The sequence below is a fragment of the Drosophila biarmipes genome, unplaced genomic scaffold (assembly GCF_025231255.1).
Source record: "Drosophila biarmipes strain raj3 unplaced genomic scaffold, RU_DBia_V1.1 ptg000019l, whole genome shotgun sequence".
Classification (NCBI taxonomy): Eukaryota; Metazoa; Arthropoda; class Insecta; order Diptera; family Drosophilidae; genus Drosophila; species Drosophila biarmipes.
Window position 1 is genome coordinate 5156076 of NW_026114537.1, and position 26066 is coordinate 5182141.

The 26066-nt window shown below is 36.2% G+C and overlaps 1 protein-coding gene across 1 annotated transcript in view; it reads right to left on the reverse strand.

Moving 5' to 3' along the window:
- LOC108021868 (G-protein coupled receptor 15) overlaps positions 1-23860 on the reverse strand; it is a 231391-nt gene extending 207531 nt beyond the window's left edge. Inside the window, exon 1 of the mRNA XM_050890264.1 lies at positions 23575-23860. The gene's annotated coding sequence lies outside the window, so the exon portion shown is untranslated. The remainder of the gene's footprint in view (positions 1-23574) is intronic.
- Positions 23861-26066: the final 2206 nt, after the last annotated feature.

Genomic DNA, 26066 nt, shown 5'->3' on the forward strand with positions numbered 1-26066 from the left:
TTTCGGGAAACTTTCACAATCCTTCAGATACAAGAAATTAGAAAATAGCGACGGTTTACACAATTAACCTCAATATCAATATCTTCGTACCACTTATTAATTCAGAAACACGAAAGAAGCTTACGTTCCATGTGGATACGGGAGCAAATATTTCGCTTTATTTCTTTAAAAAATACAAGTAAAAAATAAAAATAAATATTCAAGGAATAGGCGAGGGAATCATAAAATCTAAAGGACTTGCTCCAATAGAACTCCAAACAGACATATATATAATTCCATATAATTTTCATATTGTAAATCAAGATTTTGCGACTCCATGTGATGGAATAATAGGAATAGATTTTATAAAAGAATTAAACAGACAAATACGAGGTGTGTTCAAAAACTAAGGTGACTTTTCAAATTTCTCGGGCAACATATTTTCGATTAGCGATTTTTTTGTTTTGTTTGTTGGTACACTCTTTCCTAACATCTGTACCAAGTTTCAATTGAATCCCCTTTTTTGTTTAGTTGTGAGAGGCGTAAAGGTAACAAGTTGTTTTGCGTGCTCAGCGATTTTTTGCTATCGAAAAATATGGATCAAAGGATTTGCATCAAATTTTGTGTAAAAAATAAAATTAAGTGCTCCGAAACACTTGAAATGTTGACAGTGGCATACGGTGAAACTGTTCTGAGTAAAAAAAATATTTACAAGTGGTACAAACTCTTCCAAGATGGCCGGGGAGATGCCAATGACGAGCATCGCTCTGGACGCCCAAGCACGTCAACAACTGATGAAAACGTTCAAGCAGTGAAGAAAATTGTTTTGGAAAATCGTCGAATCACTATCAAAGAAGTTGCTGAAGATGTCGGTATATCGCTTGGCTCGTGCCATGAACCTTTTTTCAAACCTTTTGGGCATGAGTCGTGTGTCAGCGAAGTTTGTTCCTAAATTGCTGAATTTTGACCAAAAGAACCGTCGCATGAGCATCGCTCAAGAGCTGTTGGATGCCGTCAACGACGACCCAGATTTATTCAAAGGGTCATAACTGGTGACGAATCATGTGTATATGGTTATGATATCGAGACCAAGACCGAAAAAAGCACCTCAAGTTCGATCAAATGTCAAAGTTTTGATCACTGTATTCTTCGATTACCATGGCGGCGTGCATCAGGAGTTTTTACCATATGGGCGTACGGTCAATAAACAGTATTATCTGGAAGTTATGCGCCGTTTGCGAGAAGCAATACGAAAGAAACGTCCAGAATTGTGGAAAAACAATTCATGGCTTTTGCATCACGATAATGCCCCTGCTCACTCATCTTTGCTTGTGAGAGATTTTTTGGCCAAAAACAATACCACAATAATGCCTCAGCCACCATATTCACCGGATTTGGCCCCATGTGACTTTTTCTTGTTCCCAATACTAAAGAGACCTATGAAAGGACGGAGATTTGCATCGATTGAAGAGATAAAGACTGCATCGCTGGTAGAGCTCAAGGCTATACCGAAAAGTGCTTATGGGAAGTGCTTTGAGGATTGGAAAAACCGTTGGCATAAGTGTATTGTATCTGAGGGGGATTACTTTGAAGGGGACAACATTAATATTGATAAATAAATGAATAGTTTTTCTTGAAAATACAAAGTCACCTTACTTTTTGAACACACCTCGTACAACTTAACCATACAGAGGATTGGTTTATATAAGACAAAATAGTATAGACATTCACATTTATATTTTAATAACATACACTTCTGGTAACAATACAATTCTTCTACCAGCCAGATCTCAAGTAGTACGAAAAATCAAAATAATGTCCGATACTGATACTATTGATTAACACCAAATGATTAAAACCAAATCAGGAGATTCAACCTGGTATTTACATTGCCAATACTACACATGCAAGCACAGTACATTTGTCCGATTACTTAACACAACTATTTCTGATCAATTGATGAGTATAACAAATTTCAAATGCGAACTAATTTCCGATTATAATATAGTTCGAAACACTTCAAGTAATAAAGCACAAAACATCATAGAAAAACTAAAAATAATTTTCAATTCAAACAACAATTAACGGATCTATGTGGAAAATATACTGACGTATTCGGTCTTGAAACCGAAGCGATAACAACATACAATTTTTACAAACAAAATTGAGATTGAAGGACGATGAACCAATTTATATAAAAAACTATCGAAGCTAAGTTGAGGAAATTTAAAAACAAGTATAAAAAATAATTTAAGACAATATAGTCGAACCATCTGTATCAGAATTCAACTCCAGGGTTCGTCCGAAAAGAAATGGCGTTTAGTAGTTGACTATCGTCAAATCAACAAAGAACTTAATAACTATAAAGGAAAGGTATAATTTTAATATTTCAATACCAACTATACTAACTAGCCTTTTAGGAAACATTGAAAGTAGAAACTGGGGATGAATTCAAATCATCAGATCTACCAGAAGTCGACCCAGTACAAGTAGAAGAATCTGAATTTGACAGCCCAGAAGTGGAAGAGAAAGATTTGAATAATCTCACAATTCCAGATGTACTTTTTCAATAAGAATTTTCAGATCAGCAACCAGCTGATTCCGATTGTGGAATCGGACAAATTTAAATATTAATAATGCCAGACGATACTGTTGCCCAACGGGCATATATAAGGATTCAACGGACAGAAAATAAACCTCCACAGATTTATCACAGCCTTGAAATTAGTAAACCTAACCAAAGGCACATTTGAAGAGATAGCTGTTGAAGTCATAAAATCAAAACAAGGAAGAACGCTATAGTCGAGTGCCTCGACTATCAGATACCCGTTACCCAGTTTAAGGGAGCAAAAGGATAATGAAGATATATCAACAGAAAATCGATATTTACGGCGCCACCTACCTGCTATTTCAGTAGATGTTATGAAGGCGGCAGACAGATTTAAGCGTTTTGTCCATTTGTGGGCGTGCAAAATTAATCTACTATAATCGGAATTATGAAAAAATTACATGACTGTATTATTGGTGAAGCATCCGATGTAGTAAAAGCAAAAAAGAAAAAAACTACTTCTATTGAATGAAGAAGACAGGCCTATAGAGGTAACAACTTTATAGGTAACTACCGTGGTAGAGGTAGAGGAAGTGGTCGTGGTAACTACCAAAACAATGAGTATTACCAGTATAATGGCTTTAACCAAAATAGCGGTTATAATTAGAATAATGGTTATAATCAAAACTATATTAATCAGACCAATAACTAAGGTAGAGGTCGTGGAAATTATAGAGGAAACACAAATAACCAAAATACCAGCAACTACGGCAATACACAACAGAGGTAGAGGAAATGGTCGTGGTAACTACCAAAACAATGAGTATTACCAGTATAACGGCTTCAACCGAAATAGCGGTTATAACTACAATAATGGTTATAATCACAACTATATTAATCAGACCAATAACTATAATGGAGCTCGTGGAAATTATAGAGGAAACACAAATAACCAAAATACCAGAAACTACGGCAATACACAACCAAACAGTAATGTCCGCGTTACCCAGCCAGTTTCGGGAAACTTTCACAATCCTTCAGATACAAGAAATTAGAAAATAGCGACGGTTTACACAATTAACCTCAATATCAATATCTTCGTACCACTTATTAATTCAGAAACACGAAAGAAGCTTACGTTCCATGTGGATACGGGAGCAAATATTTCGCTTTATTTCTTTAAAAAATACAAGTAAAAAATAAAAATAAATATTCAAGGATTAGGCGAGGGAATCATAAAATCTAAAGGACTTGCTCCAATAGAACTCCAAACAGACATATATATAATTCCATATAATTTTCATATTGTAAATCAAGATTTTGCGATTCCATGTGATGGAATAATAGGAATAGATTTTATAAAAGAATTAAACAGACAAATACGAGGTGTGTTCAAAAACTAAGGTGACTTTTCAAATTTCTCGGGCAACATATTTTCGATTAGCGATTTTTTTGTTTTGTTTTGTTGGTACACTCTTTCCTAACATCTGTACCAAGTTTCAATTGAATCCCCTTTTTTGTTTAGTTGTGAGAGGCGTAAAGGTAACAAGTTGTTTTGCGTGCTCAGCGATTTTTTGCTATCGAAAAATATGGATCAAAGGATTTGCATCAAATTTTGTGTAAAAAATAAAATTAAGTGCTCCGAAACACTTGAAATGTTGACAGTGGCATACGGTGAAACTGTTCTGAGTAAAAAAAATATTTACAAGTGGTACAAACTCTTCCAAGATGGCCGGGGAGATGCCAATGACGAGCATCGCTCTGGACGCCCAAGCACGTCAACAACTGATGAAAACGTTCAAGCAGTGAAGAAAATTGTTTTGGAAAATCGTCGAATCACTATCAAAGAAGTTGCTGAAGATGTCGGTATATCGCTTGGCTCGTGCCATGAACCTTTTTTCAAACCTTTTGGGCATGAGTCGTGTGTCAGCGAAGTTTGTTCCTAAATTGCTGAATTTTGACCAAAAGAACCGTCGCATGAGCATCGCTCAAGAGCTGTTGGATGCCGTCAACGACGACCCAGATTTATTCAAAGGGTCATAACTGGTGACGAATCATGTGTATATGGTTATGATATCGAGACCAAGACCGAAAAAAGCACCTCAAGTTCGATCAAATGTCAAAGTTTTGATCACTGTATTCTTCGATTACCATGGCGGCGTGCATCAGGAGTTTTTACCATATGTGCGTACGGTCAATAAACAGTATTATCTGGAAGTTATGCGCCGTTTGCGAGAAGCAATACGAAAGAAACGTCCAGAATTGTGGAAAAACAATTCATGGCTTTTGCATCACGATAATGCCCCTGCTCACTCATCTTTGCTTGTGAGAGATTTTTTGGCCAAAAACAATACCACAATAATGCCTCAGCCACCATATTCACCGGATTTGGCCCCATGTGACTTTTTCTTGTTCCCAATACTAAAGAGACCTATGAAAGGACGGAGATTTGCATCGATTGAAGAGATAAAGACTGCATCGCTGGTAGAGCTCAAGGCTATACCGAAAAGTGCTTATGGGAAGTGCTTTGAGGATTGGAAAAACCGTTGGCATAAGTGTATTGTATCTGAGGGGGATTACTTTGAAGGGGACAACATTAATATTGATAAATAAATGAATAGTTTTTCTTGAAAATACAAAGTCACCTTACTTTTTGAACACACCTCGTACAACTTAACCATACAGAGGATTGGTTTATATAAGACAAAATAGTATAGACATTCACATTTATATTTTAATAACATACACTTCTGGTAACAATACAATTCTTCTACCAGCCAGATCTCAAGTAGTACGAAAAATCAAAATAATGTCCGATACTGATACTATTGATTAACACCAAATGATTAAAACCAAATCAGGAGATTCAACCTGGTATTTACATTGCCAATACTACACATGCAAGCACAGTACATTTGTCCGATTACTTAACACAACTATTTCTGATCAATTGATGAGTATAACAAATTTCAAATGCGAACTAATTTCCGATTATAATATAGTTCGAAACACTTCAAGTAATAAAGCACAAAACATCATAGAAAAACTAAAAATAATTTTCAATTCAAACAACAATTAACGGATCTATGTGGAAAATATACTGACGTATTCGGTCTTGAAACCGAAGCGATAACAACATACAATTTTTACAAACAAAATTGAGATTGAAGGACGATGAACCAATTTATATAAAAAACTATCGAAGCTAAGTTGAGGAAATTTAAAAACAAGTAGAAAAAATAATTAAAGACAATATAGTCGAACCATCTGTATCAGAATTCAACTCCAGGGTTCATCCGAAAAGAAATGGCGTTTAGTAGTTGACTATCGTCAAATCAACAAAGAACTTCTGTCTGATAAGTTTCCACACCCAATAATTGATGACATTTTAGACCAACTAGGTAGGGCAAAAAATTTCTCATGCCTTGATTTGATGTCAGGTTTCCATCAAATTGAACTAGAAGAAAATTCAAGAAGCATAACGTCATTTTCAATGAGCAATGGCTCATATCGCTTCACGCGATTACACTTCGGTTTAAAAATAGCCCCAAATTCATTTCAAAGAATGATTACTATTACATTTTCTGGACTTTAAGCTTCTCAAGCACGACAAGAAATATAATGTCATAAAAAACTATCCAGTCCCACATGATGCAGATAGCGCTAGACGATTTATAGCATTTTGCAATTATTGTAGACGTTTCCTTAAAAACTTCGCCGACTATTGACGTGACATAACTAAATTATGTAAAAAGAATGTTTCATTTGAATGCTCTTCAGAATGCCAACATTCATTCAAATACTTAAAAGATACATACTACTACCTACTACTTTTTTTTTTTATAAATGGACGTTGATGCACTTCGAACAGTACAAACAAGTGGCACAACGACACCAAGCACGTGCTTGTTACGCGCGGGGCCCTTTTTTCAATTTGGGAAAAATTTTGAGTTCGCGAGGAAGATACATACATAAAACAAATCGAGACGGGACACAAATGAAAATAAAAGGCACAACTAAGAATTAAACAAATGAGTTAAAATATTAGTTTTTAATACCGGGATAGATGTTGAAATGCAAATCAAATGATAAAGTTTATTATAGTTAGCAAATTTAGAGGATAATAATTTCGTGTTAGTCTAACAGGAACATTGAATGTTAAGCGGCTTAAAAGATCTGCAGAATCAATGTCACCTCTTATAAGGTTTTTTTATAAAATAGTACCAAGCATTGTTCTACGATTTACAAGTGTAGGTAAATTAAACAATTGTAATCTACTCTCGTCGGAAGGAAGCCTTACGTTTTGATCCCAGTTCAAACTACGCAGAGAAATTTTTTTGTACCGACTCAATACGGTCGATGTGCACTTGATATTGTGGACTCCAAACCGACGAACAATATTTTAAAATAGGATGGACAAGGGAGGTGAATAATAATTTATTCGTATAAGGGTCATCAAATTCTTTTGACCAACGCTTTATAAATCCAAGAACACTGGATTTTTTAACAGTGGACATTATGTGGCATTCAAATTTAAGTTTAGGGTCCAGAAGAACATCTAAATCGTTAGCTGAATATATACGGTCGAGTGGCGTATTTTTAAGAAAGTACCCCTATAAAAAGTCATAACGATGGAAGGTTGTACTCACACCACTCATGAAAACAATCAATATATGACTGTAAGTTAAGCCGCGACGCTATATCATTATACGATAAATAAAGCTTTACATCATCAGCATACATTAGTACGCGAGAATGTGTTATGATTAAGGGATGATCGTAAATAAACAAAGTAAACAGCAAAGGGCCCAAATGACAACTCGAGGCACTTCAGATGTCACGTAGATCAATTTTGAAACATCATTCTTGAATATAACCCTCTTAATTCTACTAATCAAGTAACACTAAATTCAAGTTAATAGATTACCAGGAAACCCAAGCTTATTTAATTTAAAAAAAAGAAGAGTGTGGTTAACGGAGTCAAAGGCCTTACTAAAATCCGTATATATTACGTCAGTCTGCATTTTTTTCTTAAGCCCATTTATTACAATAGATGTCAATTCAAGAAGGTTGGTGGTGGTCGATTTTCGCTTAACAAAACCATGCTGACACGGTGATATAAGCGAGGTATATAAATGTTGCAAATGAGTGATAATACGTTCAAATGCTTTAGGAATTGCCGACAATTTAGAAATACCTCTATAATTTTGGACATCTGCCTTCGCACCTTTTTTATGGAGTGGAATAATAAAAGAGTCCTTCCAGATAGAAGAAAAAACTGGTGATGAAATAGACAAATTAAAATGTTTAAGAATCGGTTTACAAATGGTTGACCCACAAAACTTAAGCACACATCCAGGAAGTCCATCTGGACCGGGAGAGCAAGTTGGCGTTGTTGTTGCTAAATCTCTTACGAGGGAGCTTTCGGTGATTACACGGGAAAAAATACAATTTGCCCTATTTAAGGGATTGGGGTAGTTAGAATTTGACCAAGCTGTCGAAGTATAAGAAGTTTGGAAAAACTCAGCAAATAAATCAGCAGTTTCAGAATCCACCGATGCCTCCATGGAGTTTAGACGTACCGATGAAGACAATGCCGATGACTTACGCTTGGCATTAACAAAGTTGTAAAACTGTTTCGGATCGTTTGAAAATTCAAATTTACATCGACTTAGATACATAGAATAGCAATGACTGATGAGAACATTAACATCTGGTCGAGCCACCACATATTTCGAAAAATCTGCTGGTCTACCCAATTTTTTATACTTTTTATAAGTGTAAGATTAAAGGTTTTTAAGTCTTTGAAGCGGATTGGTAAACCAAGGAGTCCTGTTTAGGTTTGAAAGAAACCCATCAGGTACGCATTCATTAAAAAACGTATTTAAGACTGTATAGTTCAGTGGCACTTTCAATGTCTTTCAATTTTACAAGTTTGTCCAATTATAATTAGAAATCATATCGTTAAGTTTATTATAGTCACATTTACGAAAACAGCTCATTTAAGTTTGAAAAACTAATGGAGAGAGGGTATCAGAGCAGGGGAGGCAAATTGTCAGTTCCATAGTTGGATGATATCGGTCTTCAGGTACAACAAGAGCGTCAATTCTACATACTGTGATTCCAGACGGGTCTGAAACAAACACAAGATCTAATTGTCTACTTAAGGAATTTTTTATAAAGCTTACTTGCTGTAACGATAATTCTAAAAGGCCATCCACAAAATCATAGGCGGATAACGGCATAGCGACAAATGAGTCAGTAAGAGGAGACCAAGAAATATCAGGTAGATTAAAGTCACCTAAAACAATCAAAAGGTCTCTGTTAGAAAGAAGGGATAAAACAGATTTTATTGCAGACAGATGGTGCTTATAAATTACTAGGTCAGAGCCAGGTGGAATATAAGAACATGTAACAAAAACAAATAAAGATTGAAAAGAAACTTTCACACTTAGAAATTCAATTTCATTGGGAATATGAATGAGAATTCTTTCAGATGTTAGGTTAGATGTAACGGCAATCAGGACACCCATACGTGAGTGGTGATTGGTCCTACAAGTATTATAGTTATTAGCCAGAACTTCAGAGTCGGATATCCCTGGCTTCAGCCAAGTTTCCATAAAAGCTAAAATATCTTCTCTAAATGCAGAGGAGTTAGCATAAAGCTTGGGAAGCTTCATATTTAACCCCTAACATTTTGATACGCCAAAATTAAATTTTTTAGTTTTTTGGCACAGTGGAGAACCTGTTATTTGTTCTCGGTTTATTTGGAACAAATTCTTTAATTACTAAACCATCATTAAGCCAAAAGCTTTCAGAATGTAAAACATTAAAAACATCAGGCGGAGCAAATATTTTAAAAGAAGATATCCTACGAGCATATGAAAATCAAAATTGTTCAACTGCAATATCTTGAGCCCCTCATTGAGTTGCCTAAAAGCACTCGAGATATTTAACAGGCTGTCTCGAGTCTGCTTCATAAAGCCGCTCATCTCAACCATTATTTCCTTGCAGGAACCACAAGACCACATAAGACCAGAGTTAAGATCAATAAAATCTTTTACTCTGCCGGTGAATCCTGCACATTTGACGTGCATCAGAGCACGGCAGAGCCAGCAAAAAAAAAAGTGGTCTTTTGTTGAAGACGCAAGTGTGCAGTTTTTCTTGGAATAGACAAGGGCCATTAAAAAACAAACAAATGAAAAATGAAATAAAATTTAAAAAATACCTCAACATAAATTTGGCACTGGGATCAAATTCAAAAATCACAAAGGCATAAGACACAAAAAAAAAAGAGCGCGAGATCGCGAAAATTTATTAAAACGTAAAAGAGGACGAAAGAAAAAAAATATTCTATCGACTGAGCGTGGCTTGTGCGACACTAACAACTTTTAGCACGAACAAATACAAAGTAAAATCATGCAAGAGAGAGAGAGAGAGTTGCAGAAAATAGCACCGAAAAAGTCTACTAGAAATTCATCGGGTGCATATAGAGCAGGTTACAGTTATAAAATAGAGCAAGGGAGATTGAGAGGGAGTAAAAGAGTTTAGGAGCGTAAGTTACACAAACAAAGCTATGAGATTAAACAAATCTAATAGAAATGCTAAAATACCTATTAACACGTACGAGTTTACTGGGAGATCTATTTAAAATTACTAGCGCAATTGTTAGGCTAATCTTTGTAAATAAATACACACAGAACACTCGCACAAAATCACTGAAAAAGACAAAAACTCGGAGCACAAAAGTAAACAAAGCTGTTCACAAGCGACGCTAAATCGAAGTTATTACAATATCTTGCGTTCCTTAACGAATTTTGTATAATAACGGATGCAAGTAAACAAGCGTGTGGAGCGGTATTAACTTAAAACCATAACGGATTATAACTCCCAATAACATATGCACCACGTTCATTTACAAAAGCTGAAAACAATAAAAGCACTACAGAACAGGAATTAGCAGCAAATTCATTGGGCAATTACACACATTCGACCATGGCAATCATTTTACAGTTAAAGCTGATCACAGACCACTAGCATACTTATTTTCAATTATCAATCCTAGTTCAAAACTCATGCGCATGCGGCTCGAATTAAAGGAATATGATTTCACAGTCGAGTATCTAAAGGGAAAAGATAACTTCGTGGCAGAAGCCCTCTCTAGAACAACAATTAAAATCTTCAAAATATTACGGCAAATATATTAAAAGTCACTACAAGGCAAAAAAGAAGACAAAATTCCTGCGCAGGAAAAGAATGAGTAGAGTTGCCTAGGCAATCTAAAATAAAGGCCTATAAGTGATATATAAAGTGATTAACAATGACGAAGTACCTTGCATGTTCCAAAGGCTTGAACTGCAGGTTAGTAAATAAAAAATTACACAACTTATAGTGGCATGATAAGATAATATCTTTGAAAATATTTCAATTGATAAATTTAAAAAAATGGGCAACAGAATATTACAATCATTAAGAGTAGCGCTACTCAACCCGGTGACCCTAATAACAAATAATAATGAAAAAGGAGAAATAATGTCTACACTACATGACGATCCTTTGCAGGTATAACAAAAACCTTGGCCAAGGTCAAAAGACACTACTATTGGAAAGGAATAAGTAAATACATAACCCAGTACATACGTAAATGTCCAAAATGCCAAATGTCGAAAACTCCTTTAACACTTACAGAAACCCCAGATATGGTATTCGAAAAGGTATTTGTGGATACGATCGGTCCACTGCGGAAATCAGATCAAGGAAATTCAATTTATGCAAAGCAGTAGCGAAGCCTATATTCGAAGAATTTTCTCTAAAGTACGGTCCAATAAAGACGTTCATTACGGATATGGGAACAGAATATAAAAATTCCTAAATATCAAAAATATAATATCGACAGCGCGCCATCATCAGATTGTCGGAACTGTGGAACGAAGCCACAGAACCTTTAATAAATTTATACGTACATACATCTCAACTGATAAGACGGATTGGGATGTATGGCTAAAGTATTTTGTTTATTGTTTCAACACGACACCTTCTATGGCACATGATTAATTTCCATATGAGTTAGTATGTGGTAGAACTTCAAACTTCAATTTACCAAAACACTTTAATAGCGTAGATAAAATAGTCACTTTAAATAATACAGATGATTATGCAAAGGGAACGAAGTTTAGATTAGAGCAAGCTTTTAAAAGAGCCAGATTAATAATATAATGAAATAAAAGAAAAAAAATGTCAATATGATAAAAACTGTTACGATTTTGAACTAAAAATGGGAGATCAAGTTTTATTAAAGAATGAAACAGGAAACATATACAGTAATTGGTACAGGAGATAATGATAATATAAGAATTTCAAATATTGAAAACAAAGAACAAAAAGGTCATAAAGACAGGCAAAAAATGTTTAATTCATAATTTTATTCAATTTTTATTTTATTTTTTTATTTATTTTATTCAAAATAGTCTCCTTCTGCTTTAATACAGCGTTTTGCCAACTTCTATCTTCGCGATATTCGGGCAGAACACTTCGAATACGGCGCACCAAACTCTTCAAAACTCGAAGGTAGAATACCGCATTAACGTTTTAGCCGGCTGGAACAAATTCTTTGTGGACAATACCCTTGGAATCATAAAAATAAATCAGCATTGTCTTCACTTTTGACTTCTCCAGGCGCGATTTTCTGGGTTTCGGCTCGTCGCCTTCCATTGAGCACTCTGGCGTTTCGTTTCGGGATCATATTGAAAACACCACGTTTCGCCACCAGTCACAATCTTGTAAAAGAAGTTCGTGTCTATTTTTGCCTCTTTAATGATGTTCTGAGCCATTTTTGGGCGTCAGTCAATTTGTGCGAAACAAACCGTGCACACACCTTTTGTAAGGCCAAATGTTCGGTCAAAATGCGATAAATCAATATTTTGGAGATGTTCAATTCTATTCACTTCCAATAGATAATATGTCATGAAATTTTTACTGGAAGTCGATAAACGATAGCAGAATCTAACGCACCAGTCGACATATAGATGGCGCCACTAGAGGGCGCTCGATTAAAAAAGTCCTGTTTACGTTGGAACTCACCTTGTATATATATAAAAAAAAGAAAACAAAAAAAATCAACAGGATATCAATAATTTCTGATTAAAATAAAAATCTTGCTTTTATTAATATAATGTTTTCCAATTTTTTATATTTTTTTTATGATACAAGTTAATATCTATAAATTTTCAAATATAAAAGTTTTAGAAGATAATTTTATTAACTATAAATACTTTCATTTCACTAATTTTTCAATAAAAAAAAAATAATTAAATAAATAAAAATATATACTTTAGAACATAACTTTATTACATTCCGTTATTTTTCAAAAGGAGATGTATCATTGTAGCGAGTACCCACTGTACCGATACCAACAATGTGTTATAGTGTACTTAAATAAATAAAAAAATCTCGGACAACTGAAATATGAATGCGCCTCAGAGCCCAACTTATGTTAAGTGCTAGTGTCAGCATATTCCTATGACCTGAGTGCAGACACATACAATGAATGCATATACAACTTTTCTCGTGGCTATCAGCCAAATACATTTGTGAGCATACATATATGCCCTTTGGTATAAGACATAACGGCCGCTGCCAATGCTTGCAGGCAGCGCAGCCGCGAAGAGTTTAGTTGTAAGCATTCCGAATATAACCGTCAAAAAATAAAAAACATGTCGTTGGCCGAATGGCTAACTTCAAAACACGCATTCCTGTTTTTTTTTTTTAAATGATAACCACCTAAAACAAATATAATTCACTTCCAGAACATAATTCAATTTAAAGAGACGTGATTTTTAAATCGAGCGGTTGCTTGTGCGGTCTGTATACGACTGCCATATCCGAGCTTTTTTTGCAATGTTTGTAGGAAAATAATATGAAACAAATTATAGCTTCGGTGTTTTTTGACATAATATATTGGGAATATATTTGTTTATATTTTTAAGAATTTTAAATTAAATTTAATAAAAATTCGACGACTCTAACATACAGCTGTCAAATAAACGGTCAGAGAAATAATGAAACAATTTTTTTTTAATATCACTGAGGCTAGCAACAATCCTTAAAAATTCAACATGGTGTTATTAACATTGATTACTAACATCGATCGTTTCTATGGCAGCTTTATGATATAGTCGTCCGATTTTGGAAAAATTAAGTTCAGAAGGTTGTATGTAAAAAAATACCAAAGATACAATTTTTTTCTGATCGTTTTTATGGGAGCTATAAGATAAACATAGTTGTCCGATCCGGCTGGTTTTGCTTATATACTGCAAAAGGAAGGAAGAATTTTGGGACAGTTTCAGCCCGATAGCTTTAAAACTGAGAGACAAGTTTGCGTAAAAACGGATAGACTGATGGACAGTCGGGCGGACATTGCTAAATCGACTCATCTAGTGATGCTGATCAAGAATATTTATACTTTATGGGGTCGGAAACGTCTGCCTCACTGCGTTGCAAACTATCGACTAGAATCATTATACCCTCAGCATACCCACTGGGTATAGAAATCACTGGCGGAAATGTAATGTTTTTACATTCAACACACTGCAATTCAGTAAGCCTGTGCTTGGTTTTTTGATTTTAAAGAAGCGTACCGATGCAACAAATTTTAAAGCGTTCATCTAAACATTATTAATTTTAATTAATCCTCATTTTAAAAGCAGAACAACGATATACATATGGCAATCAAAACACTCGCCTATAACGTTCTCATTTGTTTTTTTTTACTTTTTAAAACATTTCTAAAACAAATAATTAAAAAAAAAAAGTCTAGTCTTATCTGCCTTATGCCTTATAAAACCTTTAAGATAGTTCCAGAAATATGCTAAGCAATTATTTATTTATTTCATTTCGCCAACGGAATTCCTTTACTGGCTACTTAAACATTTCAACAACTTATCTTACGTACTAAAATTTACAAAATAATTGACTACCCTATGCTTAAGATTTGATTTACTTGAGAAGTAGTCCAACTGCATATCAATTGGAAGTGCGTTAGACCCATATAAGGCCCTATAGAGGGGCTCGTTTTTGGAATAATTTGTCCGCCGCAGCTCAAGGAAAAAGGGATCAAAATTCCGAAGTTTCCTAGGCGGGGCGTGAAAACCAACTTTCGATAGCAGTTCTGGACAGTCAATACTAGCATCCAACAAATCAGAGATGAAGCAAATGGTGATGATACTTCTACGACGCTCAAGGGATGGTAGGTGAACAATCCTACATTGCTGGTGGTATGAAGGTCTAAAAACCTTAGCGGCAACAACACGAATTTCAAAAACTGTTTCTGTAGACGTTCTATTCTGTTTCCATGAGTGGTAGTGAAGGGATTCTAAATAAGAGACGCATATTCTAGTTTAGATCGGACAAATGCAAATTAAAGCGCAAGTCTGGTGTAGGGATCCGTGAATAGCGATGCGTTCCGTTTCACAAATCCAAACAAAGCATAGGCCCTGGGCATGATGTAATCGATGTGTGCTGCAAAGTTAAATTTTGAGTCAAACAACACTCCTAGATCCAAGGATTCCTGCCGCAGCTGTAGAGGATGACCATTGATATTATAAGATGTGACGATATTGTATGCGGATTTACTGTAAGTGACATAGAAGCACTTGCTTATGTTAAGAGGAAGCGAGTTTCGGCTACACCAAGAGCTCAAGGAAACTAAGTCATGTTGAACCAATTGTGAGTCTGTCGCTAATTTAATATACTTAAAAATTTTTAAATCATCTGCATACAAGAAACACTCTGAAGATAGACAGAACCTCACATCATTAATGAAAATGATAAAAAGCAGAGGTCCCATAGCACTCCCCTGAGGGAGGCCAGAGGTTGCCTAATAGGAATCCGAGAATTTTCTATTAATATTAACTCTATAAAGTCGATGGTGTAAATATGATTTTATCCAATTTAGAAGTGCCGAATGTATACCCAAGCGGGCCAGTTTTGCCAGTAGGGCACTGGGGCTAACTTTGTCAAAGGCTTTCGCAAAATCGGTATAAATAGCATCAACCTGATATCGCATATTAAAGGCATGAATGCAATGTTGCTGAAAACGGCAAGATTAGTCGTAGTTGAACGACCTGCAAAAAAACCATGCTAAAAAGTGCTTATACATGTTTTTACAAGAAATGATAATTTATGGGCAACAATGCGTTCGAAGAGTTTAGCGATATTACTGATCTTTGCTATAGGCCTGTAATTGGCAATGTTATTCTTCGGCCCTGATTTTAAAAATGGAGTCACGGATGCGACCTTCCATCTATCCGCAAAGTGTCCACTAGATAGTGATTTATCAAAAATAATTTTTAGTGGAACGCATAGCACCTCTATACAATGTTTCAGAAAGTAGGCCGGAATCCCATCACAGTCCGGAGTGTACGATTCATCGACGTCTTCCACAGCCCTATGAATATTCTCTTCTAGCACGGTTAAACTACCTAAATTCAATGGAGGAGTGATTGCATTTAAGGTTTGAGAATCATTCCAGGCTGCTGTTGGCTCAAAATTAGCTTTAAAATAAGAGGCAAAGAGATTTGCAGTTTCTGTATTTGAATTGGAAGATAAATTCCTTAGGAACATAGCAGATGGAACTGAAGAAGCACTTTTATTTGAATTGATGAATCGCCAAAAAGAGTTGGTATTACTTTTTAGGCCGTTCTCAACACTCGCTATATACTGATTGTAAAAAAATTTATTTAGAAATTCAAATTCTCGTTTGTGCTGCAAGTGTCTATTCCAATCACCAGGATCCTGTGTAACTAAAAACCTTTTATAGAATTTATTTCGAAGATTTTTAAGCTTTAAGATCTCATTTCTGATGGCACAAAGGCTGGTTTCATTGAAAATAAATCTAACTGAATATTCAACTGAATATTCAACTGTAAAAGTTTATACCTAGTAGCAATGGTCTATGATGGATATCACAATTGCTTATAGGTGAACTACATTGGACTAAAGAAAAGTTAATATCAGCGCTAAGGAATACTAAGTCTAAAATTTTATGTAAGTTATTAAATATATTATTGACTTGTATTAAGCCCATACTGAAAATATCATCGATGAAAAGAGTCTCGTGTGGTTGATGTATGTTGCTTGGCAGTGAAGAGTAATGCTCCGGATCCTGAGACCAAACGAGGGATGATAGATTAAAGTCTCCAATCACACAGATATGTTGATGGTCCTGCAGATTATTGTAGATGTCGGTAATGTTTTCCAGATGAGCCTTGTAAAGTTTATATGAACAATTCGGTGGTATGTATGACACCAAAATTTGCAGCGATTCCGATTCTCTAATTATCGACACCGCAACTTGATCAAGAAGGGTAACTTCAATGAGAAGTCCAATTGACAAGCAGCGCAAATTGCAGCGAACAGCAAGAATTACACCACCTCCTCTAGCACAGTGGGTTTTTGTGCTATCTCTGTCTTTGCGGAACACATGGTACAAATTGTAGTCGAAGAATTCATTTGAGTAAAAGTTTATGTTGAGCCAAGTTTCAACTAAAACTATAATCAAACTCGCATTGGGATGTGGCAAGGTATACTTGCTCCGCCTTTGTCCGCGTTCCGGACATGTTTTGAAAATTAATTTTTAGTAGGGCCATACTCACAATAGCACGATCAACAATTTCCGGATTCGCATTTAAGGCGTCATAGTCCAATGCCCTAGGAAGTATTTGTTTATGCGTAGTAATGTAGTGTTTTTAATACGAATTTTTTCATGCAGACTAGGATCGATGCATTCCCTAAGTTTGCTAGATACTTTTAGTAAAGAGCAACTAGTTCTTAAGAGCGATGGCAATGTCGCCGTTAACAGAGCATATCTATCCAAGTTGGGGACAGATGGACAAAGTTGTTGTTGATGCTGCCATCGGGAAGAGCCACACAAAGCAGTCTATGAGAAATTCAAGCCATTTCGTAGCGTCAGAGAAGAGCGCGGTAATAAGGAAATGATACTGTGATCACGAGTATCACTCAGAGCAAATTTTGAAAGCCCCAGCCGTTGGGTTTTTGTTTGCATTAGACGAAAGTAACACAATTCAGACAACGACAACTCCAGTTGACGTTGTTGTTGGTTCAATTGTGACAAACGTCGCGCGAAATAGACAACGACAAATCCAGCTGATGCCGATGTTGCTTTGATTGTGATGAGTGCACATCTCCGAAGAGAGCGCTTAGAGCGGGAATCTTAACTAAATCTGGTGACAACGCCTCTCCAGTGAGCGTTTGATGAACGTTAGCCAGAACAAGAAAGGAAAAATCCAGCTGATAATGTTTTTGATTTGTGAGTGACGGGCGCCCAATACTTAAGAGTGCTTTGGGAGCGGCGAATGAGAGGTAATGGTAGCAGTTAGAGATATCCAAACCAGCGGACGTTGACATTGCGAATAAGTAGCATGAAAATGAGGAAGAGGATCATACAAATTTGCAGTAGTCAATCGACACCAGAGGCGCCGATTATTGGGGGTTTTTTGATTCCTATGTATGATGATTGTGCAAATTTAGAACGTTCCCATCAACAATCGGCCTATCCCCGTGGATGAATTGACTGATCTTGATTGGATTGAGCCAGAACGCATCACTAAACACAGTCTGAAAGTGCTGCTCAGGTATTCCTAATTTAAAATTAACGAATTCCAGTGCCGCAACATCTACACGATTTTTGACTAAAGGCTTGCAAATTATGGTGGCGGTATCCACACCTAGCTTATTTGCAACATATTCACACACAGAAACTGGTGCGGGGGGGTATTTGGTCTGGGCTCAAAACCGCGAAGCTGCTGTAACTTCAGCATTGCACTCGGAACACGAATAAGAATTCATAGCGAAAAGAAAACACGTCTAAATAAAACGAATGCTAATCAGAGATTTATTTCAATACACCATATATCATAATGCTAGACCAACATTTGACTACTTCAGTTGTTTATGGATCCTAAGGCTAATTCTTTAACAAAAATATATTTAGAAGCTAAGCTGTTATAATTGGCGTAATTTTGTTTTTTTTACGAGCATAGAACCGATCTATTTGGTATATGTCGTCCAGAATCGCAAAAAAGGACTGGACCGCATAAAGGATAAAAGAACACAAAATAAATTAAACATTAAATTATATATAACAATTTATATTAAAATTCTGTTTTTATTACATCCATCTCTAATGAAAGAACAGGTTCAGAATGCAGACATTTCTGAATGAGCCGACCAAAATTTCACAATCTTCTGCCAGGAAAAGGAAGAAAAAAGATTTCAGTCGTCGCATTTACTTGTGGAAAACTCAACTGTTCAGGCCGCGAAGCACCCGATATGGTCTGCTCCCCCTCTCTCCAATTGCCCGCTCTCCCGCGCTGGATGCTTGCGCATCCAGGCTCTCCCGCTCCCTGAATTCAGCGCTCAACTAGGCTTAAGACAGTACTCATTCTTATTTACCACGAGAAATACATCGCCCGGGCGGTCCGTGCCACTTTCAAAGTTCCAAGTGTTTCTTCTCCTTCGCGATCGCCGAGATGCCCCGTGGCATCAACAAGAAGCTGCTTTCACACGCGCTCGACGCCCCCGAAACATTGTGGTTCATTTGGCCGGATTTTACAGCGACAAATTTGCAACCACAAGATAAGTACAAAGTTGTTAAACAATTTTAATTGCCGGTCAACAGTTAGCCATCGAAAACTCCGTTTCGTTTGACTTTCTGTTTGGTTTGTCTAAAATCAAACCACGATTATTCCGACAACGGCAATTCAAATTTCGGCCTTTCTTCCTTTTTCTTTGATCGTGCGTTCATTTTAATCCAATTTCCTTTTGTGAAAATCAAGTACATTTGGAGTACATATGTAAGTACATTTGGCCGTACATCAAAGCTACTATTACATCCGAACATACAAACATCTACGAAAGTGAACATACATAAGTAAAATTAAAAATTCCGTAAAAAGTTTAAAAAATATTCCAAGCGCACAGTAAACAAATTTCAAGTTTCAAGCGATCCGCCAAATAGGCCCCCTACAGATATAAATTGCTATTCATTCACTGTGTTTTTCTAGCGAAACTATTTTTGCACACCTTTTCCATTTCCAATACAGTCCACAAAAAATCGAAAATTACAACACATACCCGCCGGCCAGATTTATACATAAATTTTCCGCCAATTACATATAATATATTAAATAAGTACATATATTGCCTTCTACATATTATATATATTACATACATAGTATTTCTCGAACATATATATATTACATAAGTATATTTTCTCCACATATATATATATATATATATATATATATATATTGCATATATATATTTTCAGTGAAAATATTCCATCCAAAAAATAGTCCGTCGGTCAACAATCAAAATATAAAATAAATGAGATTCCACTATTTATTGCCCAAACATTAAATACCGTAAAATTTTTTCATAGACTCCAAACTATAAAAAAATTCTTCTTAACTCGAACAAACTGATTCGGTATATTTTCGGTATTTTTCTGAAATGTATTTTAAAAACGAAGGAAAAAAATAAAAATGTAATAAAATCAACCCAGTTCCTTCATAGTCGTATCATCTTCGGTAATTTCCTTCCTTCTTACCAAAGAATTCCAACCAAAGCGTCAAAAGCTTCAAAATATTCCGCACATTCCAGGTCAAAACTGGGATCCTGTCTGTTCTCTTGTTTTTTTTTTTTTTGCAAAACAAAGCGCTCTCTCAACTGAAATGAAGTAGTTCCTCATTTTTTGGTATGTCTAGGGAAAGTTCTAACAAACTACCCCCTGTTCCATCACAAAAAATATCAAAGATTACGATAAGGTCGTCCTCACCTAAAAAGGTAAAGTCGCCAACTCCCAAAAAGGCTCCTTCTCCAATTGAAAGAATAACGCGGGCCAGCCAAAATGACTGTTGAACTCGCCCTAAACCAATTGTGATTGACTGTCTGAATTGGAATCGCGAAAGAACATTCCCTCGGCTGTCTATCCTACGCTATCCGTCCTCAATACTCGCCGAGACGAAATCCGAGTGGTATGGGCCCATATCAAAAAATGGAACGATGCATGTACCGCGTGAATTGTAGCAGCCGGAAAAAGTGCAGCTGAGAGCTTGCCAGTTCTCAAGGCTAAGTACGGCTACTGCTACAGCGCCTGCAAAAGGTGCGGCGCCCAGATAGCAGATATGATAGAGCAAACTACGCAACTTCCGGAACTTTCCCTAGCGCCAGCTTATCCTTCCCAGACATATATTCCGTCAGGCTACCGGCTTCCTCCGTGCGATGCCGAGGTTTTCACCGGTAATTATCTTCGCTGGCCAACCTTTAGGGATTTGTTTACGGCCATTTATATTAACAATTCGAGGCTAACGCCGGTGGAAAAATTATTTCACCTTAACGCCAAAACGAGCAGCGACTCACAGACCATAGTTTCCAAAGGGGCTTCTTACTAACGATGGTATTCACTCAGCTCGGGCTAACCTAACTGATCGTTTCGAAAACAAACGATTGTTAGTAAACAGCCAACTAAGAATATTGTTTAATGTGCAGTCAGTCACTCAGGAATCTGGGACAGCCTTACGAGAATTGCAAAGCACCATCCAAGGGTGCCTCAAGGCGCTTGAAATGTGCGGAATTAATATCGAAATTTGACATTGTAATCTGGTTTACATGTGCTTTTTTTTATGGGAGCAGTCCCTACACGACAAGGCCAATATTCCTATTTGGCAAGAACTTAATGGGTTCCTAACTGACCGTCACCGGACAATAGAAGCCATAGATGACGTGCGACCGTCAGGCTCTAATCACTCCCAGCCCAGAGCATCGATTTCTAATTCCGCGTCCCGAAGGGTAAATTCCGAGGCAAGATTAGCACCCAGATCTAGAGGGTGCGACTTGTGTAATCGGGAAAACCATATCGTACGCACATGCCCCAGTTTTCTCCGAATGACTGTCAATGAGCTGTCCGATTACATAAAAAATAACAGGCTGTGCTTGACTTACTTTACGACGGGATATAGATCAGTTTTATTGGGCACCGCCATAATCGATAATAGTCACCTGTCGGGCGACTATATCAAATAGCTGCCATAGGCATCGGAACATGAGATAAAATATATATCTTTATGTTCTTTAACATATAACCTTATAAGCTTGAAAATAACATTTTTTAATTAATTTTGAATTTGGAATTAAATTTTATTAAAATCGGACTCTATATCATATAGCTGTCATAGGAACGATCGGATAATTGGTCGGAAATAATTTGAAACAAATTATAGCTTTATGGCTTTTTGACATATTATTCTATTTTATTGGGAATATAAATTTTTCTATTTTTAAGAATTTCGAATTCAATTTAATAAAATTATTGATTATTTTTTATAACTTCTAGGGTATACAAACTTCGGCTTGCCGAAGTTAACTTCCTTTCTTGTTTTCATATTATTTTTCCACCAATTTTGCGATCATTCGTATGGCAGCTATGTGATATAGTCGTCCGATTTTTATAAAATTTAACTCGAAATTAAGAACTAATTAAAAAACGTCATATTCAAGCGTAGGAGGTTATATGTTAAAAAACACCAAAGATATATTTTTTTCCAAAAATTTTTTTCAATCATTCCTATGGGAGCTATAAGATATAGTTGCCCGATCTGGCTAATTCCGACTTGTATACTACCTGCAATAGAAGGAAGTCTTTTGAGAAAGTTTCAGCCCGATAGCTTTAAAACATTGAGACTAGTTTGCGTAGAAACGGACGGACAGACGGACGCACATGGCTAGATCGGCTCGTCTAGTGATGCTGATCGAGAATATATATACTCTGTGGGGTCGAAAACGCCTCGTTCACTGTGTTGCAAGCTTCTGAGTGAAATCAATATACCCTCTGCAAGGGTATAAAAAGACATCATAATTATTTAACCATAAAATGCGTTGATGACAAAGGCAAACATAATGTTGCGAAGAGATTTAAACAAAAACTAATACACAAACGTATATACATACACCGCAGTTCCACCAACTAGCATTAGCGCACAACCATAAAGCAGTCGACTGCGCCACCTCTCAGCCGAACGCAACGACGGCAAAGTCAAAAGCAACAACGGCACAGCCGAATTTTTGACCGCTTTTGAAAATGAGTATGTTGTCACTCAAAAGAGGGCGCCGAAAATGCATTTCGCCACGTATGAAGTTTAGAAAATAAATTTATAGAGGCATGGAGGTGGATGGGTCGTGAGAACGGAACAAAAATTAGCATAAGCAGTACAATAATCAGGGTGTCAATTGTTCCATAAATTGTTGAAAATTCAATAGAAAATTCAGCAGTAAAGGAAACGACCCTAAAAGTTATCAGTTGAATTTTCAATTTTAATATATCAGCTGTTCTATCAGCTGTTTGTTAGATTGTCAAATTGCCAGGCTGTGTAAAAAAACTAAACTATTACTGCTAATCCCATCAAATGGTTATTTGTTGCTTATTTACACTAATTATATGTCTTTTTAGAGGGCAATCCCTGGGAAATCCTTTGCCCTTTTCATTTTTAAAATTTGCCGCTTCTACCATGTTTACAAGTGACCAGAGCTACTTTATTAATTTTATTCGAGAACAGCGACAAATCTAGTTGGCAGCAATTCAACAAAATTATGAACAGCCCCGAGGCTCTTGAACTGCTGAAATTTCTGAAAGTTGTCTTTGTATGGAACAGCTGATTAACAGCTGACCAAAATTTAACTATTCAACGGTTTAAAAAGGAGAAAATCTTATGTACCGATTTCCAAACATTCCATAGTAGTTGTGCCATTTCTGAAAATCCACACCTTTTGTCAAAAAAATTTGAGCGCACAGTGATGAGCTTTTGCATGTGATTCAGTGGTTAAAAAGCACTGCATTGTATACATAAACGAATAGACCATAATGTATACCTAATAATCGACCGTGTTTTGCTTAATGAAATGTGTTGTTGCATTTTCTGTTGATCCTGTTACCTATTGCGGCTTCTTGTTTTATTAAATACACTGCAACTTACATTAAGAGCTGTATATTTCGCTTTGTCGTTTGCAGAAGTTTCAAGTAATCAATTACAAATTTCGTATGCTGAACGATTCGTATTCTTACAATAATTCTTTAAAAAACCATGCCCGTCTTGTTTATATTGTCGTACGTGCGCACGTTTAGTGTTTCTTTGTATGAATGACATGTGTGGGAAAGGGGGTAAGGGCAAAAAAAAGAAAAATAAGAATTCAAGGCGCGACAAGCAGGGACTGTTTTTTAAAGGCGCACATTTCTCGACAGGACCACAACGGAAGACTGCTTCAGGGAAAAGTCCTGCGGAGCATGGCCAACAAAGTTTACGCACTCCGAAATCGAGAGTCATACGATGCGAACGCAGAAAATGTGAGAGAGAGCTTTGAGTTTAAGCTTTCCAAAAATATGAAACTTTCGCTTCTTCAACAAGTGACATGTCAGCTTGCACGAGTGAAGAACACTCCATATAGACAATTGTATGGGATTTCCGCTTTTTCACAAGTGAAAATTTAAAGATGAGTGAAATTCAAATTATTTCCCATTCCCGATTTCACTTCGAATTTAGAAAATTTCGAATAACGGTTGTCCTATGACACATGTAATTTAAAATATACACATAAATATTTCTTTTTAATAAATATTATTTTATTATTTAAATTGTATAATTTATATTGAAGGGCTATTATTGTTAGTAAGTCTATTTTTCTGTTTCCTTAATTATACCCGTTACTCGTAGAGTAAAAGGATATACTAGGTTCGTCGGAAAGTATGTAACAGGTAGAAGTATATATATTCTTGATCAGGATCACTAGCCGAGTCGAACCAGCCATGTCCGTCTGTCTGTCCGTCCGTCTGTATGAACGCTGAGATCTCGGAAACTATAAAAGCTAGAATATCATACTTGGCATGCAGATTCCTGGGCTTTCTACGCAGTGCAAGTTTGTTTCAGAGGGGTGCCACGCCTACAGTTTTTTTTATAGAAACAAAATTTTAACTGAAATGTATTTGTCTCATCAATGCCTATTGACTCACGATAAGAAAAGGTACCGCGCATTCTCTAACGCCCACTCTAACGGGTATCTGATAGTCGAGGCACTCGACTATAGCGTTCTTCCTTGTTTTTTTTCATTGCTCACCGTCCTCCTCCGTCCTAAGGCCGGACCCCCTAAATACTTAGCCAACGCTCTTAAAAAAAATATAAGGACATGTTTTAAACAAACTACTTTTACTTTTATATTTATATATTTACCTCTTCGAACTGTGTAAAAGCTTTTGCGGGATTTTTATTGGCACAAAACATTTCATCATATCCCTTTGGCTGCTGCCTTTCTTTTAATAAATCAAACAGAATGGACCTCTGTTTTTTCATAGCAGCTATACCCCTTCATAAGCAAAATATATCCGACTAAATAAGTAAAAATTTTTTGTCACGATTTAAAAATAATAAAAAGACAAATTATGTTCAAGCGGCGTTTTTAATATAGTACAGAAGTTAGCGCATTTAAAAATTCCGTTATTTATAGTTGTTTTCCCGCTAAACTAGAGGGTTTTTCAAAAGTGGTAGAACTAATGTATTTTGTATCGAGCTGTTTAACATCATTTTTACAGTTTAGGGTAATTATCCCCACTGGCCCCAACAGATTATATTTTCCAAATTTAAACTTTTAGACTTTCACAACTTTTTTTCCCACACTAATTGATTTTTTAAAGCCTGGGTTAGTTTTTGCAATACCTTTATATTGAAATAGCTCTCGAAACAATCGGGCGATTACTGTAGATTTTTATGCCAAAATCGGATGCTCCGTTCAAAAGTAATATGAAAAACCTGCTTTTCGGGGTCCAATACATTCTTGTAAAAATAGCCGTTTCAAAGTTATTAATCAACAAAAATGGCATAATTTACCAGTTCAGAGCCTCTTAGGCTGCCTGAGCATTTACCTTTTTTGTGCGAATCCAAACTCCATTTGAAGTTCCTGGAAATTTAAGATAATGTTAAATAGCTATATATAATCTACTGAAATAAATACACTTTCTAAAACGAAAAAATGTAGTGCCTATTAATCAGCACCAAGTGAGAATTTATTAAAGAACGCGGAGGAAATTCACCTGAAACAGAGCCTTGGGAGCTCGCCCAAAATAATCTAAGAAGATCCTGTCCGAGGAAAAGATTGTGAACCAGTCAAGCGAAACGGAATAGCAAGTAGCAGAATTACAGCTTTCGCCATCTAGGAGACCCTTACAGAAGGGACTGCCTTACCGCCCCGAACTGTTCCTAATTTTCTGGGGTACCAAGAAAACCTCTGGAACCTTAATAGACGATGCACCGTCTCCTCCTCCTACTGACTCATTTCACGCATTACCTTTATCCGTCCTTTATTTTGTGGACGGCCTTTTAGAATTATCGTTACAGCAAGTAAGCTTTATACGAAATTCCTTAAATAGGCAAACAAAATATTGTGATTGTTTTAGACCCGTCTAAAGTCACGGTATGTA